General features: G+C 46.1%; 1 long non-coding RNA gene across 1 annotated transcript in view; it reads left to right on the forward strand.

The window, feature by feature from the left end:
• Window positions 1-15,249: 15,249 nt before the first annotated feature.
• Window positions 15,250-21,002, forward strand: part of LOC118093303 (uncharacterized) — a 171,037-nt gene continuing 165,284 nt past the window's right edge. Inside the window, exon 1 of the long non-coding RNA XR_004693617.2 lies at window positions 15,250-15,373. This is a non-coding gene — a long non-coding RNA (uncharacterized LOC118093303). The remainder of the gene's footprint in view (window positions 15,374-21,002) is intronic.

Below are 21,002 nucleotides of genomic sequence, written 5' to 3' on the forward strand. Positions count from 1 at the left end.
TGTCCTTCCAGTGAGCACTCAGGGCTGATTTCCTTCAGAATGGATAGGTTTGATCTTCTTGCAGTCCATGGGACTCTGAAGAGTCTCCTCCAGCACCATAATTTAAAAGCATCAATTCTTCGGCAATCAGCGATCATAGGAACATCTGTAAAGCATCCCACCCCCCTCAAACAGAATTTTCATGGAACCATACATATGAGCACATCAAAGTTACTTTCTGTTTGTTGGGGTTTTTGTTTTTGTTTGCAAGTGTTTGATCAGGCACATCAGTAATGCGAAGGTGACACCTGCAAATGAACCGATGTCACTGAACTCCAAAGCAAATGGCTTGTGCTCTGGTTCCAGAACTAACTGTGGAAATTCCTCATGTTATAGCAGAATTCTGAAGAAGCAGAATACAAGGCAGAGCAAATTGGGGAAACAACCAGCCTAGCCATTGCGCCATGAATTTGCCCAGTCCTCTTTTGGAACCACCTAAATTGGTGGCCATCACTACCTCCTGCGGGACTAAGTTCCATAGTTTAACTATGTGCTTCGGGGCAGTGTGGGGAATAATAAAATGGAACTGGACCTTGGAGACTATCTGGTCCAATGTGGTGCCCTCTGGATATTATTGGGTGACAACTATCAGCTGCCAGCTTGGCTGCCACTCATGGGTGGCACGGTAGTCCAACAACATCTGGAGGGAACCACATTGCCTACCCCTGATCTCCTGTTCTGCAGTATAGGATGCTACACGGCATCCCTCCTAGCATTCAACTTCTGCTTCAAGACCTCCAGTGAGGGAAAAGGCCATCTCCTCATGAGGCAGCCTATTCCACCATCAAACCACTTGCAGCATCAGGAAGTTTATCCTGTGGTTGAGCGGAAGTCTTCTTCCAGGGCCGTCTTAAGCATATACGGCGTCGCGGTGCAAAGATCCCTCCGGTGCCCCCCTCTTTCCCAGAGTTGACCTTTTTTTTAGGGCTGGAGGAGGCGGGCAGCAGCTGGAGGGCGGCTCCTCCAGTGGGGAAGAGGCGGAGGCTGGACACGGCGCCTCCTGGCTCAGCTGGCCGCTTCGTGCCACGGTGGCCATGGCAGGCAGCACACTGAGCAAGCTGCCTCCAAGTGCAAGCTTGCTCCCCCCCCCTTTTAGCCTTCTGGCATCTCGCAGAATTTGGTGCCTGCAGGCTAAAAGGGAAAAACCCGAGCCGATGCTCGGGGGGAGCAGTGCACGCACCCTCACTCACTCAGTGCGTTCGTTTGGTGTTCCCCAGTCTCTTGCCTGGCGTCCTCCAGAACTTGGCGCTCTGGCGCCCGCGCCACTAGCCTCAATGGGTAAGACAGGCCTGTCTTCTCCCCTGCAGTTTTCACTATACTCCTGTCTGGACCAACATAGAACAAGCCAATCCATCTTCTCTGTGGTAAAAGGTAAAGGGGCCCCTGACCATCAGGTCCAGTTGTGTCCGACTCTGGGGTTGCGGCGCTCATCTCGCTCTATAGGCCGAGGGAGCCGGCATTTGTCCGCAGACAGCTTCCGGATCATGTGGCCAGCATGACAAAGCTGCTTCTGGCAAACCAGAGCAGCGCACGGAAATGCCGTTTACCTTCCCGCCGGAGCGGTACCTATTTATCTACTTGCACTTTGATGTGCTTTCGAACTGCTAGGTGGGCAGGAGCTGGGACCGAGCAACGGGAGCTCACCCCATTGCAGGAATGGGGGAGATAACTGGTTGGAGGGCCTTCTCTGTGGTAGCCCTTCATATATTTGAGGGCAGCCCATCATATCTCCCCTTGATCTTTTCTTCTGCAGGCTCAATATCCCCAGCCTTCCAACCATTCCTCCTGAGGGTTTGGTCGAAGGTAGGCTTCCTACAGGCTTGGAGCCATCACAATGTAGGGCTGCATTCTTTACAAATGCATAGCCCCCCACGCCACCCCATCCAGTACCTGCTTTGCAGTTGCTTCCAGGGCAACACGGAATAAATACATTTGAAAGTGTGGGTTATGTTTCTGCAAATAGAGCTGTCCGAATATGTCAAGTGCTGATGTTTCCTCTATCCTCAAACTAATGAAGTATTGATGGGCAAGGTGACTTATTGCTAATGGAACTGTGAGGATCTCACTTACGCGTACCCTGTACTCATTTGTGTGTTTCCTTGCTGCAAGAATTTCCTCCTCTTCTGAGTATCTTCTTGTCACAGTGGTGCTGGTGGCTACTCTAGAGTAACGACTCCTCACAGCTCTGCATTTTTATCCTTTTATTTAGTGCAGTCTATTTACAGTGCTGAAACAGTGCTATGTACATGTTGTCAGTCGGGTGCAGAACCTCCGAATGGAGATTCCCGCGTTTTCCTCCAGCAAAGTAGCCTGGGGATACTAAATCTCCGCCCACGTCGCTTCCTGCGCAATTCCGGGGTCGCTGGGATCGGTCTTCTTCTTGCGGTTTCCCTGCTTCCCCCTTCCTTTCCCAAGCAGCGCCTTGGCTCAGCTACCTTGCCCGAGCCCTGGCTCCTACTTCCTGATTCCCCACTAGAAACATCCCCCTCCCTGCTCCCACTTGCGCTGGGCGAAGAGCTCGTGTTTAAGATGGGAGGAGTCTGTCTATAGCTTCTGTCCCTCACACTTCTGTTTTAAGGTTTTGCCAGCATTACTTCATACTCCTAGGAGTCCTTCTTGAACGATTTCCTGCGCATTCCCAACATCTCTGATTAGTCTAACTAGAAAGCCTGCCACACTCCTAATTGTGGTTATATAAAAGGAATGTGCATGGCAATTGGGACATTCAATGGGAATCTGATACCTGGACTCAAGCCTAAGATGTTTAATCAAGAACTCCAGTTTCTGAGAGGCTGGCCACCTGCCGATGCCAATAGCTGTTTGAGTAACAATTCATTTCAACTAGTGTTATAAGAGAGGGAGAAGCTTGTGGGCATCCAATGAAATGGAACGTCAGAAGATTCAGGACAGATGAAATAAAGTCCTCCTTCATGCAGTGCAGCAGAGTTAAATTGTGGAACTCCCTCCCACAGGAGACAGTGATGGCCACCAGTTTTGATAGTATTGAAAGAGGATTGGACAAATTCCTGGAGGAGAGGGCTATTGATGGCTACTGGCCACTGAACTCATCCAGCATAACAGGACTAGACACCTCTGGATATTTATCGGCTGTAACAGTGGCGTCAAGGTCCTGGTGGATGCAAGCAATTTGAGAACAAGTCACAGTGAACTATCATTGGTTCTGTCACCTCCTCTGGACCCAAAAGGCCCCACACTACGCAGGAAAGCTCTGCAGGAACAATGGAGGCGGCAAAGTATGCCTTCTATGCTGCCTTCATGGCCACTAAGGTAGGCTCAATGATGAGTCCTCGCCAGTGTTCGATTGCATTCAATGAGTTTTCCTCCACTTGTGTGTTAGAATCTTCTCCTCACTTGTTTCCTTCACACACACAACAACAACAACAACAACAACAACAACAACAACAACAACAACAAACAAATCACCTCATTGTTTTCAGACTAGACTGTGCTATAGTTAGCATCATCTCCTATGAAAGAGAAGATGGGATTTGTCAGCTGTAGTTCTTAAAAGCATTTGTATTAGAAATGATGCTCCCTTTTTGGGGAGGGGGGAATCTTCCACCCAATTTAATCGAATAAAGTCATCTTCCTTTTTTAGCCTAACTGATCACAAACATCACAGCCCTGGAAATATCCTGGGAAATCAAAGATTCATCACATATTTGAGCATCCAAAGACTATTCAACAACGGGATTCAATTCATTTTGGCTTTGATCATCAGCCACTCCTGGCGTAACCCCATTTCAAGGGCCTGGATATCTTTTCAGAGTTATCAAAAATCAGGAGCGCTTGTCCTACATTGTGGCAGCACGCTGTCGAGGCTGTTATTTACCTGGGAGATTGTCATCGTGTCTATGGATTTTTTTATTTTTATTTTTAGAAAGGCGTTTCATATTGTATCTTGCGAAAATCTTCCTTCAGAGTGGGGGAAAGAAATCAATTTAAGATTGGCTCGGGCGAGGAGCACGTCGGCACGGATTGAAAGCGAAGCTAAATGTCGGTAAGCAGAAGGCTAATGCATAATGGCAGGAACCCAAATGGTGGGGAAAAAAGATCGTATGAGGAGGAAGATAAACCGAGGGGGAAAGAAGCAGGTAGAAGCACTTGGCTTTGCCACCAACTCTTTGTGTAACCTATGGCAGGTCTCTTTTCTTGGCAGGTTGCCTGTACGTGTCAGCCGTCCCTGATCTATTGCAGCTCCCCATGGTGCTTTATTAATTTGTGAAGGGATTTCCATTAAGGCCAGAATCATAGAATCATAGAGTTGGGAGAGACCACAAGGGCCATCCAGTCCAACCCCCTGCCAAGCAAGAAACACCATCAAAGCATTCTTGACATATGCCTGTCAAGCCTCTGCTTAAAGACCTCCACAGAAGGAGACTCCACCACACTCCTTGGTAGCAAATTCCACTGCCGAACAGCTCTTACTGTCAGGAAGTTCTTCCTAATGTTGAGGTGGAATCTTCTTTCTTGTAGTTTGAATCCATTGCTCCGTGTCCGCTTCTCTGGAGCAGCAGAAAACAATCTTTCTCCCTCCTCCATATGACATCCTTTCATATATTTGAACATGGCTATCATATCACCCCTTAACCTTCTCTTCTCCAGGCTAAACATACCCAGCTCCCTAAGCCGTTCCTCATAAGGCATTGTTTCCAGGCCTTTGACCATTTTGGTTGCCCTCCTCTGGACACTTTCCAGTTAGTCAGTATCCTTCTTGAACTGTGGTGCCCAGAACTGGACACAGTACTCCAGGTGAGGTCTGACCAGAGCAGAATACAGTGGTAATATTACTTCCCTTGATCTAGATGCTATATTCCTATTGATGCAGCGCAGAATTGCATTGGCTTTTTTAGCTGCTGCATCACACTGTTGACTCATGTCAAGTTTGTGGTCTACCAAGACTCCTAGATCCTTTTCACATGTACTGCTCTCAAGCCAGGTGTCACCCATCCTGTATTTGTGCCTTTCATTTTTTCTGCCCAAGTTTAGTACCTTACATTTCTCCTTGTTAAAATACATCTTGTTTGCTTTGGCCCAGTTGTCTAATCTGTTAAGGTCATTTTGAAGTGTGATCCTGTCCTCTGGGGTGTTAGCCACTGCTCCCAATTTGGTGTCGTCTGCAAACTTGCTCAGGATGCCCTCAAGCCCATCATCCAAGTCATTGATAAATCCAAAGGTGTCCTATTGAACTGAGAAGGAATGACACAAGAAAACAGCAGTACTGCTACCCAGGAGAACATCGAGGTAGATTGCACTTGAAAACTTCAGTTTGGCTGCTGTGACCTCACTCCGAGAGAGAAGGAACCCTAAGCATTCTGGTTTCCCTGTAAGGCTACATCACCGTTTGTGGGGGACATGCACACAATAAAATTGCCATCGCTCAATGCAAGGGAAACGAACCGAGTCAATAAAGGAAATTGTGCAATGGAGAAGATTCCTGCCATAGCAGGGAGAGACATTAGGTGCCTCACACACACAGCCCCCATCTCATCTTCAAGATGTTTATTTCATTTCCTTCCTGGCTCTTCAAGATTGGATTCTTGTTGTTTTTTTAATTCCCTCTTGGTTAGAACAATATTTTCTCATTATGAATATCTGCAATTCTGTCAAACGGCAGTATTTGCCGGCCGCTGTTCCGTGGCCGCCAAGTGGGCTCAGACATGTGACCTGCAATGTAGTATTAATCAAATGGAAGCGACACGCACCCCCCAAGCTTTAGGGGTTATTAGCAAAAGCTGATAGGACGTCAGCCCAATCTGGAAAGTCAGAGGCAAGATTCCAGTGAGGTTCTGTCTCCAGAGAGACCACATTGGCTCCCAGTATGTTTCCGAGCACAATTCAAAGTGTTGGTGCTGACCTTTAAAGACCTAAATGGTGTCGGCCCAGTATACCTGAAGGAGCATCTCCACCCCCATCGTTCTGCCCGGACACTGAGGTCCAGCTCCGAGGGCCTTCTGGCGGTTCCCTCCCTGCAAGAAGCCAAGTTACAGGGAACCAGGCAGAGGGCCTTGGTAGTGGCGCCCGCCCTGTGGAACGCCCTTCCACCAGATGTCAAGGAAAAAAACATCTATCTGACTTTTAGAATACATCTGAAGGCAGCCCTGTTTAGGGAAGTTTAAAATGCTTGATGTTTTATTGTGTTTTAATATTCTGTTGGAAGCTGCCCAGAGTGGCTGGGGAAACCCGGCCAGATGGGTAGGGTATAATAATAATAATAATAATAATAATAATAATAATAATAATAATAATTTCTTTCATTTATTCATTACATTTATATGCCATCTTTCAGCACTCTAACCACTACACCGTACTACCAAGAGATGCACCCTGAGCACCAAGATCTGGCAATGCCGGGCAGCCACTCTGAGCCCATCAATTTTGAGGGATGCGCTAGGGTGGGGGAGTCGAGAGCAATTTTGAGGGATGCGCTAGTGGGGTGGCCTCTAGATGTTGGCAGGTTCCAGAATGAATGTAGGCTTTCTTGGCATTAAGCTGGGGTGGGGCTGGTAAACTAAATTCTTTAGCTGTGATTCCTGCATTGCGGGGGGTTGGACTACATTTGCTTCTGGGTCCCTTCCAACACAATTCTATGGTTCTATGATCCTGTTCTCCCCCCCTTGCAACGCCCCCCGTCTACAGCCATGGCTGATGCGGAACATATATTTTCAATTCTGTGTGGCTGGTCTTACGAGATAGGAACAAGAGAATGAGCTGGGAGGCATCAATTGCAGGGAAATTCATGTGCCTCTCCCAATGTAATGCTTTTAATATTTTGCATTTCTAATAAAAAGCAGGATGTAATCATAAGGTAATGATACCGATATTTGAAAATCGGTCGCTAGCGGGCTCAGCTCCTTTCGTCTTTTTTTTTTTAATTTTAAGAATACCTCTGTAAAGCTATACTTTGCATTTTATTACAGTATCCTTTCCCCGCCCTCATTATGTGTTCTTAAAACCCTAACTTCCAGGGCTTAAGGGCTCAGCCATTTCAAATCACGTCAAGCTGAAATTTAGCATATAATTTCTTCCCCCGGCATTTGTTTTAATCTTCCGCATTTTATGCTGGATAGTCGAGAGCAGCAAACCTCTGTGCATTTTTTCCTGGGCTCACTGCTCTGCCTCAATGAGCCTGTTCAGCGGAGGAGATGATGGTTACTTGGTGGTGATGGTGATGAAGAAGAAGAGAGCTGCCCAAAGCATCTGTAGGGCACCAGGTTGGCAAAGGCTGGTCTAGCTGGTGTTGGCCGAAAGCAGGGAGGGCACAGCGGCCCTGGGAATCTGCAAAGTTAAACTGGGCGCCATGCCTTCTGCTTTTAAGAGCATTTTGTATCCTCTCAGCTCAGCTTTGATATTTGTGTTGTTGTTGTTGTTTAGTCGTTTAGTCGTGTCCGACTCTTCGTGACCCCATGGACCAGAGCACGCCAGGCACTCCTGTCTTGCACTGCCTCCTGCAGTTTGGTCAAACTCATGTTCGTAGCTTCGAGAACACTGTCCAACCATCTCGTCCTCTGTCGTCCCCTTCTCCTAGTGCCCTCAATCTTTCCCAACATCAGGGTCTTTTCCAGGGAGTCTTCTCTTCTCATGAGGTGGCCAAAGTATTGGACCCTCAGCTTCACAATCTGTCCTTCCAGTGAGCACCCAGGGTTGATTTCCTTCAGAATGGATAGGTTTGATCTTCTTGCAGTCCATGGGACTCTCAAGAGTCTCCCCCAGCACCATAATTCATGAAGTGTGAATTTGATATTTGTAAATAAAGCAAATCTTGAGGACACCATAGTCCTTCAGCTCTTCCAAAGAAACCCAAGCCCTTCGGAGTAGCCCAAGAAATACCTTGCTGTTTGGGTCCCTAAGAGACATATGAGAACATTATAAAACTACTTTAAACCTTTCTTAACTCTGCAAACTCTGGAATCTCTCCCTGCCCCTGCCCCTAGCCTGGTCGCTGGGTCCTTCGAGACAGGAAAGGCTATAATGGACTTCCTGTTGAGAGGTGCAACTGCCTTCCTGACTCTGGTGTGCTTCTGTGTCCTCTTTGGACTTGTACAACTCCTGGCTTCTGATAGGGATGGATAAACCTGCCAGTTTTGGATTTGCTCCATTTATGAAAAGCTTTCAGCGTAGAGCAGGGCTCAGCAACCTTTTTCAGCCGTGGGCTGGTCCACCGTCCCTCAAACCATATGGTGGGCCGGACTATATTTTGAAGAAAAAAATGAACGAATTCCTATGCCCCACAAATAACCCAGAGATGCATTTCAAATAAAAGCACACGTTCTACTCATGTCAAAACACAAGGCAGGTCCCACAAATCACCCAGAGATGCATTTTAAATAAAAGGACAAATTCTACTCATGTGAAAACATGCTGATTCCTGGACCGTCCGTGGGCCGGATTGAGAAGGCGATTGGGCCACATCCAACCCCCGGCCCTTAGTTGCCTACCCCTGGCGAGAGTCTTCCTGTTCAGGAGGCCAGCTAGCCAGCCATGCCCTTTGCCAGGGCATTCCATTCCACCCCTTGCCACCAACCCATCACCATCACAAACAATAAGCATTTCATGCCCACATGGCTCTCTTGCCTCAAACTTCTTGTATATTCTTGTTTGTTGTATATTCTCTTCCCCCCCCCCCAATCCCAATACCTTCTTCTCATGTGTTGATGGTGCCATTTTGGCACCTGTTGAATGTGTTTGCTATTAGTATATAAGATGGCAAGCTGTTAGTTCCCATCTTTGATTCTGTGTTGCTCAGTAAGTTTTGGGATGGTGAGGCATAAAATTTTCATTTTTCTGTTGCTGTGTTGGGCATGAGCCAGTCAAAAGGAAGCCCTTATTCTATGCCCCACTGATTTCAACATGTGGTTTGAGCATATCCCAAGCTGTTCCCCGTGGATTGCAACAGCACTCGAAAACCCGGAATGGACTTTTTGTGTGAAAGTACTGAAAAAGAAGTCTCTGGATGTGGTCAGAGGTGCTCTTTTTGCACTTGGCTCCAGTTGGTAGATATTGGGATTGCAATAAGTATGTCCAGCAAGCTGGAAGTTTGCTTATCTCTGCATTAAAGGATACAAGCTGTACTTAGCAACTTTTTACTTTAATTCCCCCTCAAAAAGAAGTTTGGTATTCCTTAGAAGATACAAAGCGAAGAGGAGGAAGGTGCTGCCTTCTGCTTTAATATGTGCGATTTAGAAAGAGGGGAGGAAAATATGTCCTCCCCACTCCACAAATGTTTAACATCTAGAAGCGCGGAGTAAAGTGGAGTGGGATCTTTTGGCTATTTACTTACGAAAATTCCTTGATGGACGGAGGCAGACTTGCAAAGGTCACTGAGCTGCAGACCAGAAATGACATCCCACAGTATGTTAAACCAACGATAATAAGGCAAACCACAAACAGCAGAAGAAGATGAAGCCTCTCTTGGGGAAGTTGGCAGTTTTTGAGTCTGAGAAGGGAGCTCTTTAACCGGGGGTATTTTTGAGCAGCTGCAAGATGCCCTTTTCCCCCTTTTTAAAAAAAGGCGAGGCCATACATTGTTGAGTCCTTAGATTTCCTCCCTACCCCCTCACTGTGAGGCTTCAGAGTAGTTTATTACAGCAATGCAATATTCACACCAGGTGAAACAGATTACAGGAAGGAGGGCAGGTCCTAACAAATGATATGTCTCAGGTGTGAAAGAGGTGGCTCTTCAGCATTTGAGGAAAACTACAAGGCAAAGGTACCAGACACACCTTTGTGTGAAGGGAATTCTGCAGTGTAGGGGCTGTCACAGAATGGTGGGATCTTTTCCTGGGCTGTTACCTCTGAGGGTGGTGGAACTACCAAGCCTGCCCCCCCCCGAAGGAGGTGGTATTACAGATACCTATGACACCTGTGGCATTGTGAAGGGCCATCTCTAGGCATTTTTCTGCTGGCAGACTTCACCTCTCTCTCTATTACAACCAGATGCCTGAATCGGATGTCCACAAATTTGTCCCTTTCTCCTAACACAACTCACGGATATCAAATGATGCTGAATATGGGGAAATTCATGATAGGCAACAAGAAGATGCACTTTTTTTTTGTACAGTGCATAACTGTGGAACTCACACCTCCAGGGGGCAGTGATGGTCGCCAACCTGGATGCCTTTAAAAGGAGATTCATGGAGGAGAGGGCTATTGTGGCTAGCGGCCATGATGGCTAGGATCTGTTGGAGGCAGCAAAGTTTCCGAATACGGGTTGCGGGAAACCACAGGAGGGGAGATTATTCTTGTGCTTGGATCCTGCTTGCAGGTTTCCTACAGGCAGCTGGTTGGCCACTGGGAGAACAGGATGCTGGGCTTGATGGGCCACTGGTCTGATCCAGCAGCCACCTCTTATAGTCTTCTGACCCAGCCATCACAATCTTGTGGACTTTCAATGGGAATGTTGCCTGAACACTTGTACCGTTACAAAGAACATCAAAAGGATTTCCCTGCACAGAACAATAACTTCCTGGGGGAACGGACTTATTAGCTGCAAACAATTCCAAAAGCATTCAAAGGGGAGCGGAGGCACCAGGTTCGTGATGAGTAATACAATCTTCTGAGTCATGTTACTTGGGGGGGTGGGGGGGAGAGGGAGAATGATCTCAGTTAAGTTCTTTATCCATTCTCTACTTGAGTAATAAGTTAAGACAATGAGGAGGCCTGGAGAGATCCGTCGGCAGTGGAATGGATCCCACAGGAACCAGATACGAAATTGCTTTTGGGTGGGGAGTCGATCCTCCACCCGGATGTGGAGTCTGCAATTAAGCAGCAAATCAGTAAGCAGAAGTTTCTCTCCTTCTCTTTCTCTGTCTTTAAATGAAACTTATTAACTGATAGTGTAATGGGGCGGGGGGTGCCTTAAGGCAATCATACTACCTTTCCCTCCTAACCAGCTCAGTTGTACAGTTTCGCCTGCTATTCACCATTTTATTTCCTCCATTTATTTCTGAGGCCAGACATTTGAGAATGCAAAAGCTTCTTGCTTTTCCCAAACCAAGTTGCAAAACAGTGTCAATATACAGAGAGGCAGTGAGCTCAGCCGGAAAGGGAGAAGTGTATACATGCTCCATTCACCTATATAGAGTAGTCTTTCCCCATCCTGGGGCCCTCCAGATCCTTTTGCACTCCAGCTCCCATCATCACCAGCCAGCATGCCCAATGGTCAGGGACGATGGGTGTTTGACAACACCTGGAATGCTCTGGGTTGGGATACGGTGAGACAGAGGGTTCAAAGTGTAGGGGGATCTTGCAGCAGGGATGAGACTTTTCTCGGTCCAAGAGCCGGATTCCATTCTGAGTAACTATCTGGGGGCCAGATGCCAGTGGTGGGCCAGGCAATGAATGCAAAAATTTACCTCTGGACAGCAGGCTAGTTTCTACACAGGCTCACACTTCCCCGTCTGTCCTGGGAAGCAAGGGACATCATCAGAGTTCATGGACACATTCCAGGCAGGCAAAAACACTTGACGGAGGTGTGAACCAGGGCTCGAAAGCTGTGTAACCTAGAGAGGGGGTGAGCAGATAGATAGAGTTGGGGGGCCACATCCAGCCCCTGTGGGTCTGAGGCACCTTAGCCCTGCCTTAGACCAGGCATCCCCAAACTTCGGCCCTCCAGATGTTTTGGCCTACAACTCCCTAGCTAACAGGACCAGTGGTCGGGGAAGATGGGAATTGTAGTCCAAAACATCTGGAGGGCCGAAGTTTGGGGATGCCTGCCTTAGACCAACCTTGCAGGGTATGTTCTTATTAGCCCCACTTGGTAGGTGGGACAGGCAGTGCTTCCCAGTTAGGGCTGTGAGTTTGGTTTTAGATTGGCCAGCTTGAAATAAAATCGGAGAATCATAGAACTGTAGAGTTGGGAGGAACCCCGAGGGTCATCTAGCTCAACCTCTTGTAAAGCAGGAATCCCAACACATGGTTTCCCATCCAGTTTGAAACCAGACCGGACCCTGCTTAGCTTTGCAAATGTGGCAGTTTCATTGTTGACCACTATTGCTCCACTTCTTTGTTTTCATGTGATAAATGGGCAGAGCTTCAGCCCCCTATTCAGTTCATGGCAGAGGCGAGGTCTTCAGCGCTTCAAGGCCCGGTCTCTCCATCCACAGCCCCTCTCAGAAGCTTCTGCCGTGACTGCTGATACAGCCAGCCTGAGCTCATTGATAGCTGAAGATGAAGATAAAGGATGCGGAGCAGAAGGAGCGCTCAGGAAGGCGTCGCAGGAAAAATGCAAACTAATCAGTGGAGGCAGCCACCGTAATAAGGCACTAAACATGGGAAATTACGGTAGATTTGTTTCCTCTGCTTCTCATTGTAGGCATTAGGCACAAAATAGACTATTCAGTGCAGCGAATGCAATGCTGTGGGCTGTCAGGTGCACCGCCGTCAAGGAAGGGGCCAGAATTTGGAATGCGAGCGAGGGAGATGGTGGCAAATTGTCCTCCGAGAATTTGCCAGAGAGGAGATGACCTCAGCAGGTGCCGAGGTGCAGTGTATTGGAATGAGTGCCACGCTGAATGTGCTCGCTAATTGGTTCTCCATGCAGAAGTTGTTGTTTCAAAGGCTACGTAAGAGTTAAAACAAAAGAAAAATCCCCTTCCTCTTGCTCTGTTGTAGGCTGTTTTGTGTATGCTTGTTTTTACCCATAGGCTTGCTGGTAAAGGTAAAGGGTAAAGGGGCCCCTGACCATCAAGTCCAGTCGTGTCCGACTCTGGGGTTGCGGCGCTCATCTCGCTCTATAGGCCGAGGGAGCCGGCGTTTGTCCGCAGACAGCTTCCGGGTCATGTGGCCAGCATGACAAAGCTGCTTCTGGCGAACCAGAGCAGTGCACGGAAACGCCGTTTACCTTCCCGCCGGAGCGGTCCCTATTTATCTACTTGCACTGTGATGTGCTTTCGAACTGCTAGGTGGGCAGGAGCTGGGACCGAGCAACGGGAGCTCACCCCATTGCAGGGATTCGAACCGCCGACCTTCTGATCAGCAAGCCCTAGACTCTGTGGTTTAACCCACAGCGCCACCTGGGTCCCTTAGGTCGCTTGCTGGTACTTTTCTGCAATTCCCCACTGCCCACCCGCTTGTATTTATGAGAGCCCAGCCAGTCAGGGATGGTGTCGCCAACCCACCTTACCAACTGAATTTAGATAAGAGGGGTGGACACCGAATCCACTTCTTCTCCTGCTAAAGCTCTTGGAGGGCAGAAATTGCCCTAGGAAATCAGGGTGGCAATAAGTGGCCAAGGAAAATTTTATGCATTTGGAGAAATCAGCACCAGCTTGCAAAATATTTGACTCAACCCTTCTCTGCTCCAGCAGTGCAACCAGGTTTTATATGCCCTGTCATAGCTCTGTCCTTGCCCCTCGTGCAAGTGATTCAGACTCCTCAGAGCCTCAGTTTCCCTGTTGGTCAAGTACAACTGTCTCCCAGCCCAGCAAACAGTCACCAGCTGCCTTAAAGCTGAGGCTGGTTGGCTATCTTCATTTGATTCTTCTTCTTCTACACTACAGCAGCTCACATACATCCTTGGATAGACACCTCTTGGATAAGCAGCTGGAAGGTGGTGGTCCCTGCATGAGAAACAGGGTAGAAAAGCTCTCTCAGATTGGGCTAAAGATATTGGTTATAAGTTAGAAGAGTGGGAAAGGTTATGGAATGAAAGTATTAACTTTACTGCACGCAGTACTCTTAAAGAAAATGTTATGAAAATGATGTATAAGTGGGATTTAACACCAGTTAAATTGGCTAAAATGTATAGAACTAAAAATGAATGTTGGAAATGTAAAGAAAAGGAGGGCACTTTTTACTATATGTGGTGGACATGTAAAGAGGTAAAAGCTTTCTGGGAGATGATATATAATGAGTTAAAGAAAATGTGTAAAAACACATTTGTCAAAAAACAACAACACCAGAAGCTTTCCTATTGGGTATAGTGGGTAAAGAGATACCGAGACAAAGATAAAAAAATTGTTCTTATATGCAACAACTGTTGTTGAAAAATTTCAATAAAAATTAACCAAACACATCCTTGGATATCTGCCTCTTCAAGTTCTCATCATTGTTGTTTCTTGCAGCTACATAAGCCCTGCTGCTAGTTTTAGATCACCCACCCATCATAAAGGTGATCACTCACTTGGTCTTTTGAAATTGCAGGATCTCTGTACTGCTTTATCCCTTCAGCCTGAGTTGTCTCTTGCCACATGTGCTGTATATGTCCATTTTAACTTTGCGAGCTTTCCCACTACATCTGTAAATCAACCCCATCTCCAGATCTGGGCCATTTTGAATCTTCTTCAGATTCAACCTAACAGATTGAGGTTGAATCCTGACAAGACAGAAGTACTGTTTGTGGGGGACAGGAGGCGGGCAGGTGTGGAGGACTCCCTGGTCCTGAATGGGGTAACTGAGCCCCTGAAGGACCAGGTGCGCAGCCTGGGAGTCATTTTGGACTCACAGCTGTCCATGGAGGCGCAGGTCAATTATGTGTCCAGGGCAGGTGTCTACCAGCTCCATCTGGTACGCAGGCTGAGTCCCTACCTACCCGCGGATTGTCTCGCCAGAGTGGTGCATGCTCTAGTTATCTCCCACTTGGACTACTGCCATACACTGTACATGGGGCTACCTTTGAAGGTGACCTGGAAACTACAATTAATCCAGAATGCAGCAGCTAGACTGGTGACTGGCAGCAGCCGCCGAGACCACATAACACTGGTCTTGAAAGACCTGCACTGGCTCCCAGTAGGTTTCCGAGCACAATTCAAAGTGTTGGTGCTGACCTTGAAAGCCCTAAACGGCCTCGGTCCAGTATACTTGAAGGAGCATCTCCACCTCCATCATTCTGCCCAGACACTGAGGTCCAGTGCCGAGGGCCTTCTGGCGGTTCCCTCGCTGCAAGAAGCCAAGTTACAGGGAACCAGGCAGAGGGCCTTCTCGGTAGTGGCACCCGCCCTGTGGAACGCCCTCCCACCACATGTCAAAAAGAAAAACAACTACCAGACTTTTAGAGGACATCTGAAGGCAGCCCTGTTTAGGGAAGCTTTTAATCTTTGAGAAATTAGTGTATTTTAATATTTCTGTTGGAAGCCGCCCAGAGTGGCATTATTATTATTATTATTATTATTATTATTATTATTATTTATATGTATATGTGGGGGGGGGGTTCCCCCCTCTAGTTAAAACTCCTTTTCTCTGTTCTTTGGCACAGGACTTCCAGCCGTGACCGGTGTCTAAGTTCTTTGGTGGCACCAGAATGTCAGAACATCCCTGCGAGGCAACAACAAAGTCCACAACGCTGCTTACTCTGCGGGGAAGGATGAAGCTCCAGGTACACATTATTCATTCCCTTCAAAGGCAAGCAAGAAGTACTTGCAGAGGAAAGAGGTTTCTGTAGGGCAACATTTTGTCAAAGGTTCAGCTTATTGAGGCATGAACGGACATATGGCCAGTGGTATAGTGAAAGGGGGTGGGGGAAGGGGAGCAGAGCACCAGGACTTTCTCGGAGCAGGAGCAATGGTGCTGTTTCCAAAACAACGGAAGGATTCTCCTTCCTCTGACAAGTGAATGAGGTAATAACAAGGCTTTCAAGTTTACTTGTGATGGATCAGTGTAGAAGTCGGAGACCGAGGAATATAATCGAGCAGAAGTTGGGCGCTTTATTCTTTTCCACGGGGTTCCTTCTCCACACTAGCAACATTTCTTTGTGAAGTGTTCCTTTTCCCATTTCTAGTTAAAAGTGAAAGGTTGCATTTCAGCTCATTACAAATCTTTCTGTGCTTTAGAAGTTGAACCTGTGCTGTCAGAAGGAAACACCGTTAACTTCAATGGAGCTTGCTCCCAGGAGCCCCAGGCATAGGATGCAGCCTTGCTGATCCTAAGAAACTGGGCATTATGATGTATACTGCTGACTTTGCACTCTATCTATCTATCTATCTATCTATCTATCTATCTATCTATCTACGGTATCTATCTCTATCTATCTCTATCTACCAGTGTGCATGAGCTTCACCTTATGCATGCATCAGGTTTCTCATTGGGCCATTTTGGGGGATCCCTCCCATTAGGGCGGCACTCGACCTGAATACCCTATGTGGAAGCAAATGATGGGGACCATCAGGAATGGACTTTCCTCTCACCTAGCATAGCCCCACCCAGTTTTCTTTAGAGCTCCATACTAGATTCCTTAGTCCTGCTAAGAGTGTTGGCCACAGATATAGAGAGGTGCCAGCAGACAAGATGGAAGAGCAGACTCAAGAGGAAGACTTCTCATTTCTGCAAAGCCACCAGATGGGGGGGGGGTCACACTGTCACTGTGCACGTAGAACACACGGTGTCCACACACTCTCAGGAGCACTGTTGGTGACAGACATCCACCCTAATACTTTGCATGGGGTAGGAAGAGATAGAGGAGCTTTGACTTCGCTGCTCTTTTAAACACAGTATCCAACTGTTCACCATAGGTGTGCTCAGCGATGATGAATCAAGCCATATGGCACCATCTTGGGTTCTGTCTCTTGGTCACATTAGCGTGTGACAGAGTGTTGGCTACCTGTTTTTTATATACATGAAGAAAGAGAGAGGTATGCCTTGGATCTGATTTCCAAGCCAGCTACTATTTGTATATGGCATCATCCTTGGTTCTTTCTCTTGGTCACACAGGAGTGTGACGGAATGTTGAGATCCTGTTTTTCTGTACGCAAAGACATAGAGACATACAGTATGTCCCATCTCTGATTTCCAGAACCAAGCCAGCTACTATATGTATACAGCACCATCTTGGGTTCTTTCTCTTGGTCACACAAGAGTGTGACGGAATGTCGGGAACCGGTTTCTGCACATGGAAAGAGAGATGGGCCTCGTCTCTGATTTCCACACACAAATTAACAACAACAATAATAATTTATTATTTATACCCTGCCCACCTGGCTGGGTTTCCCCAGCTACTCTGGGCGGCTTCCAACAAAATATTAAAATACTGAATATAAGTTGACAAACCTACCTAAACCCTCAAGCTGTAGTTTTATAATAAACTTCCAAATTGCCCAACGAAATGTCTAATTACTGTACTGTTGCATGTTATTCCCCAAACTTCAGTTTACTTAAGAATGAAGGGGCTGTGGAAGAGCTACCTTCTCACTGGGGAGTACTTTGGGGTAGATTATACTTATAAATTGGATTAATGTTCCTATCTCCTGTATTATCATAATTTTTCCTTTGCTGGTTTTGCTAATTGCCTGAGATATTTGTCTTTCAACAAGTCTTTGCATGCCCATTTTCTCCTCGCTATAATCTCGTGGCAAACTAATAAAGCCCGAGGTTGTGATGTTTCCTTGGCAACGGCCCATGATGTCACCAAGAGGGGATTGCCGCTTCCCCTGAAGATCAAGGCCCAGGTAATGGGGCTGGGAGGCCGCAATGCTGATTGTCACTCCATGATTCTTTAATAAAGCAGCAGCAGCAGCATATAAGGATCCTGGCAATTCCTTTAAAAAGGATGCGCAAAGAAAATTAAGTTTAAACTTTGCATTTGTTTCTACATGTCGTTGCTTTCCCCCGAAAAGGTGGATTTGAAAAATACGCTAGCAGGGGGTTCCTTGTGAAGCAAATTCGTTATTCTGCTTTGGTCAAAGTTGCTATCCCAGGGCAGGTTCACACCAAAGCGAATCCAACGCACATTTAAAATACATGGCTCCAGCCTCTACTGGGGTATGAATCATGAACAACTCAAAAAAACATGTTAAAAACATATTTACAAAAGAAACCAGAGGCATATTTATTAGGCTTATTGGGAAAAGATATACCACAGAAAAAGAAAGGATTTTCTTATATGCTAGAGCAGCCGCCAGGATAGTATATGCCAGCAAATAATAATAATAATAATAATAATAATAATAATAATAATAATAATAATAATAATTTATTATTTATACCCCACCCATCTGGCTGGGTTTCCCCAGCCACTCTGGGCGGCTTCCAACAGAAAAATAAAACACAGTGATCTATTAAACATTAAAAACCTCCCTAAACAGGGCTGCCTTCAGATGTCTTCTAAAAGTCTGGTAGTTGTTTTTCTCTTTGACATCTGATGGGAGGGCGTTCCACAGGGCGGGCGCCACCACTGAGAAGGCCCTCTGCCTGGTTCCCTGTAACTTAGCTTCTCGTAGCGAGGGAACCGCCAGAAGGCCCTCGGTGCTGGATCTCAGTGTCCGGGCAGAATGATGGAGGTGGAGACGCTCCTTCAGGTATACTGGACCGAGGCCATTTAGGGCTTTAAAGGTCAGCACCAACACTTTGACCTGTGCTCAGAAACGTACTGGGAAGTAATACCCACAAAAGAAGACTGGCTATACAAACTAAGTCAATTTATAGAAATGGCAAAGCTAACTGCATACATAAGAAGGCAGACAAAGCAAAAACTCAGACTAGAATGGCAAAGTTTCGAAGAATACATGGACACACACTGTTCAAGAATGAATAGGTTGATATGCTTAGGTTAAAGGAGTAAAGTAGAAAATGTTAATTAGGAATGTCATAATGAGATCAAAATTTAAAATTTAAAAATTGCAATGATAGTATCGAATCTATAAGATAAGGAAGTTGGGATGTTGCGGAGGGGAGGGTCAAAGGGTGTGGTGGTGGGAAAATATGGGGGTGGGAAGGATTTATGTGTGTGTATATGTAAATAGTAGCCTTATTTTTGTATGTCTTTGCACCTGTAGGGTGCATTTCTTTTTCTTTTTCTGTATTACTAAAATTTAATAAATATTTTAAAATAAAAATAAAATACATGGCTGCACCCAAAGAGTCCTGGGAACCATAGTTTAAGGATGCCGGGAGTTGTGGCTTTGTGAGGAGGAAACAGCAGTTTCTGGGGATTTTGAGGGGGTGTTGTGTGTACTGGATATGCTTCCGATGTCTGACGTGAGTCTGCTTTCAAATTCTCCTCTGGAAATTCTGGACTTGGCTGGGGCTGATGAGAATTGCGCATCTGAAGGGGGCACAGGCTAACTAGCCGTTTGCCACAGAACACTCAATGAATATTTTCTATCCAGCATTTGACATCTGATGATGAGCGAAATCACGGTTGCATATTTGATCACTGACACGCAGCGGCATTTTGCATTGTTTACTCCTTGGCATATAATAATATTGGACAGGGTCTGATAGTTGCCCATCTGTCTACGGCAAATATTTAAGAGGTTTCCATTTTCAGGTCAAAACTGTTTCAGAGTGGTAGAAATTTCTCTTAAAAATAACTAGACGGTACAAATAACTCCCCTTTTCTTCAACGCTGTTCAGCACCATTGCCTTCCTGGCTATTGCTCATTTATTTACATTTTTTCCCCGGATTGAATTGCTATTTCATTGTGTTCTTTTGATATTGTATCTCTATCCCAGTAGTTGCACTGAGATCCCCTAATGGAAGAAAACCAGGAAAAACAAAATAAATGCAACCAATGTTTCTCCTTTTCTTCCTCATCCTGAATTAGTTGTGTGGGCTTTTCCACCCAGTCAGGGATCACAAGACCCCAGTAGGCAAAATGGTGAAGAATCAGATTTGGCTCCTTGGTGTCCCAAAGAGCAATGGTGAACAGCAAGGTGGGGTGATGGCAATTTGAAGGTGCAAATGAGCATTTCCCCCACAGAACTTTGAAAACCCATAAAATGGAAGGAATTCATGGAATGTTGTATTTGACAACATGAGATTTCATACTCGTCACAATAACCAAAAGATGCCAACTGGTCTAAGGATTTGAATTTCACATTTCCAAGTAAAATTTCAGCTCCCTCTATTTAAATTTCAGATTTGAGATTTTTACATATGTTGCAGCCCATTCTTGCATAGGATTGCACTGGAAATCTATTCTGCCACATCGTTCTGTTGCATGAATAGATCCCAGCTTGGCTTAACAGCCAAACGTATGCATTTTATGATTGCAATTTTTTAAAATTGACTATGTCATATTCTGCACAAGTTACTCTGCTTCTGCAAGGTGTTACGCAATAATAATAATAATAATAATAATAATAATAATAATAATAATAATATATTATTTATACCCCGCCCATCTGGCCAGGTCTCCCCAGCCACTCTGGGCGGCTTCCAACAGAAGAATAAAACACAATAATCTATTAAACATTAAAAGCCTCCCTGAACAGGGCTGCCTTCAGATGTCTCCTAAAAGTCTGGTAGTTGTTTTCCTTTTTGACATATGTTGGGAGGGCGTTCCACAGGGTAGGCGCCACCACCGAGAAGGCCCTCTGCCTAGTTCCCTGCAACTTGGCTTCTCGCAATGAGGGAACCGCCAGAAGGCCCTCGGTGCTGGACCTCAGTGTCCTGGCAGACGCAAGGCACTGAAGCTCATTTCCTCACCACTGGAAATGTCTGTGCCTTTACATATCTCACCAGATGTCATCTATAAACAAATATCCTCAGTCATAAGGTCTAGACCAGGCACCCCCAACCTTGGCCCACCAGATGTTTTGGGACTACACCTCCCATCATCCCTAGCTAACAGGGATGATGGGAGTTGTAGTCCCAAAACATCTGGACGGCTGAGGTTGGGGGTGCCTGGTCTAGAAACTTGATTTTATTTTTGCAAATGAAATGTGAGATTTCCCTCCAAACTGTGCACGTGGTGTGCTGTACATCTTGCAACATAGACATGCCCCTGCCCGTTACCTTTTTATGGAATGTGTCTACAATATATGTCCAAATCTTTTGAAACTCTAGATTCAAGGTGATACTTTCTTTTCTTGCCTTAGACATGATAGTTGGTTTGCTTTTTAAAAAACAGATCCTGAAACAATCTATTCCCAGTCAGCATGGAAATAACATTAGAACAGTACTTCATTTCACACTTCAAAACAAATCAGGAGTGAAAGGATACAATCTAGTGACCAAGTAACACAAATTAAGTGAGACATCCAAAATGACAGAATCCCAGATGTACGAG

Source organism: Zootoca vivipara, chromosome 14 (genome assembly GCF_963506605.1).
Source record: "Zootoca vivipara chromosome 14, rZooViv1.1, whole genome shotgun sequence".
NCBI lineage: Eukaryota > Metazoa > Chordata > Lepidosauria > Squamata > Lacertidae > Zootoca > Zootoca vivipara.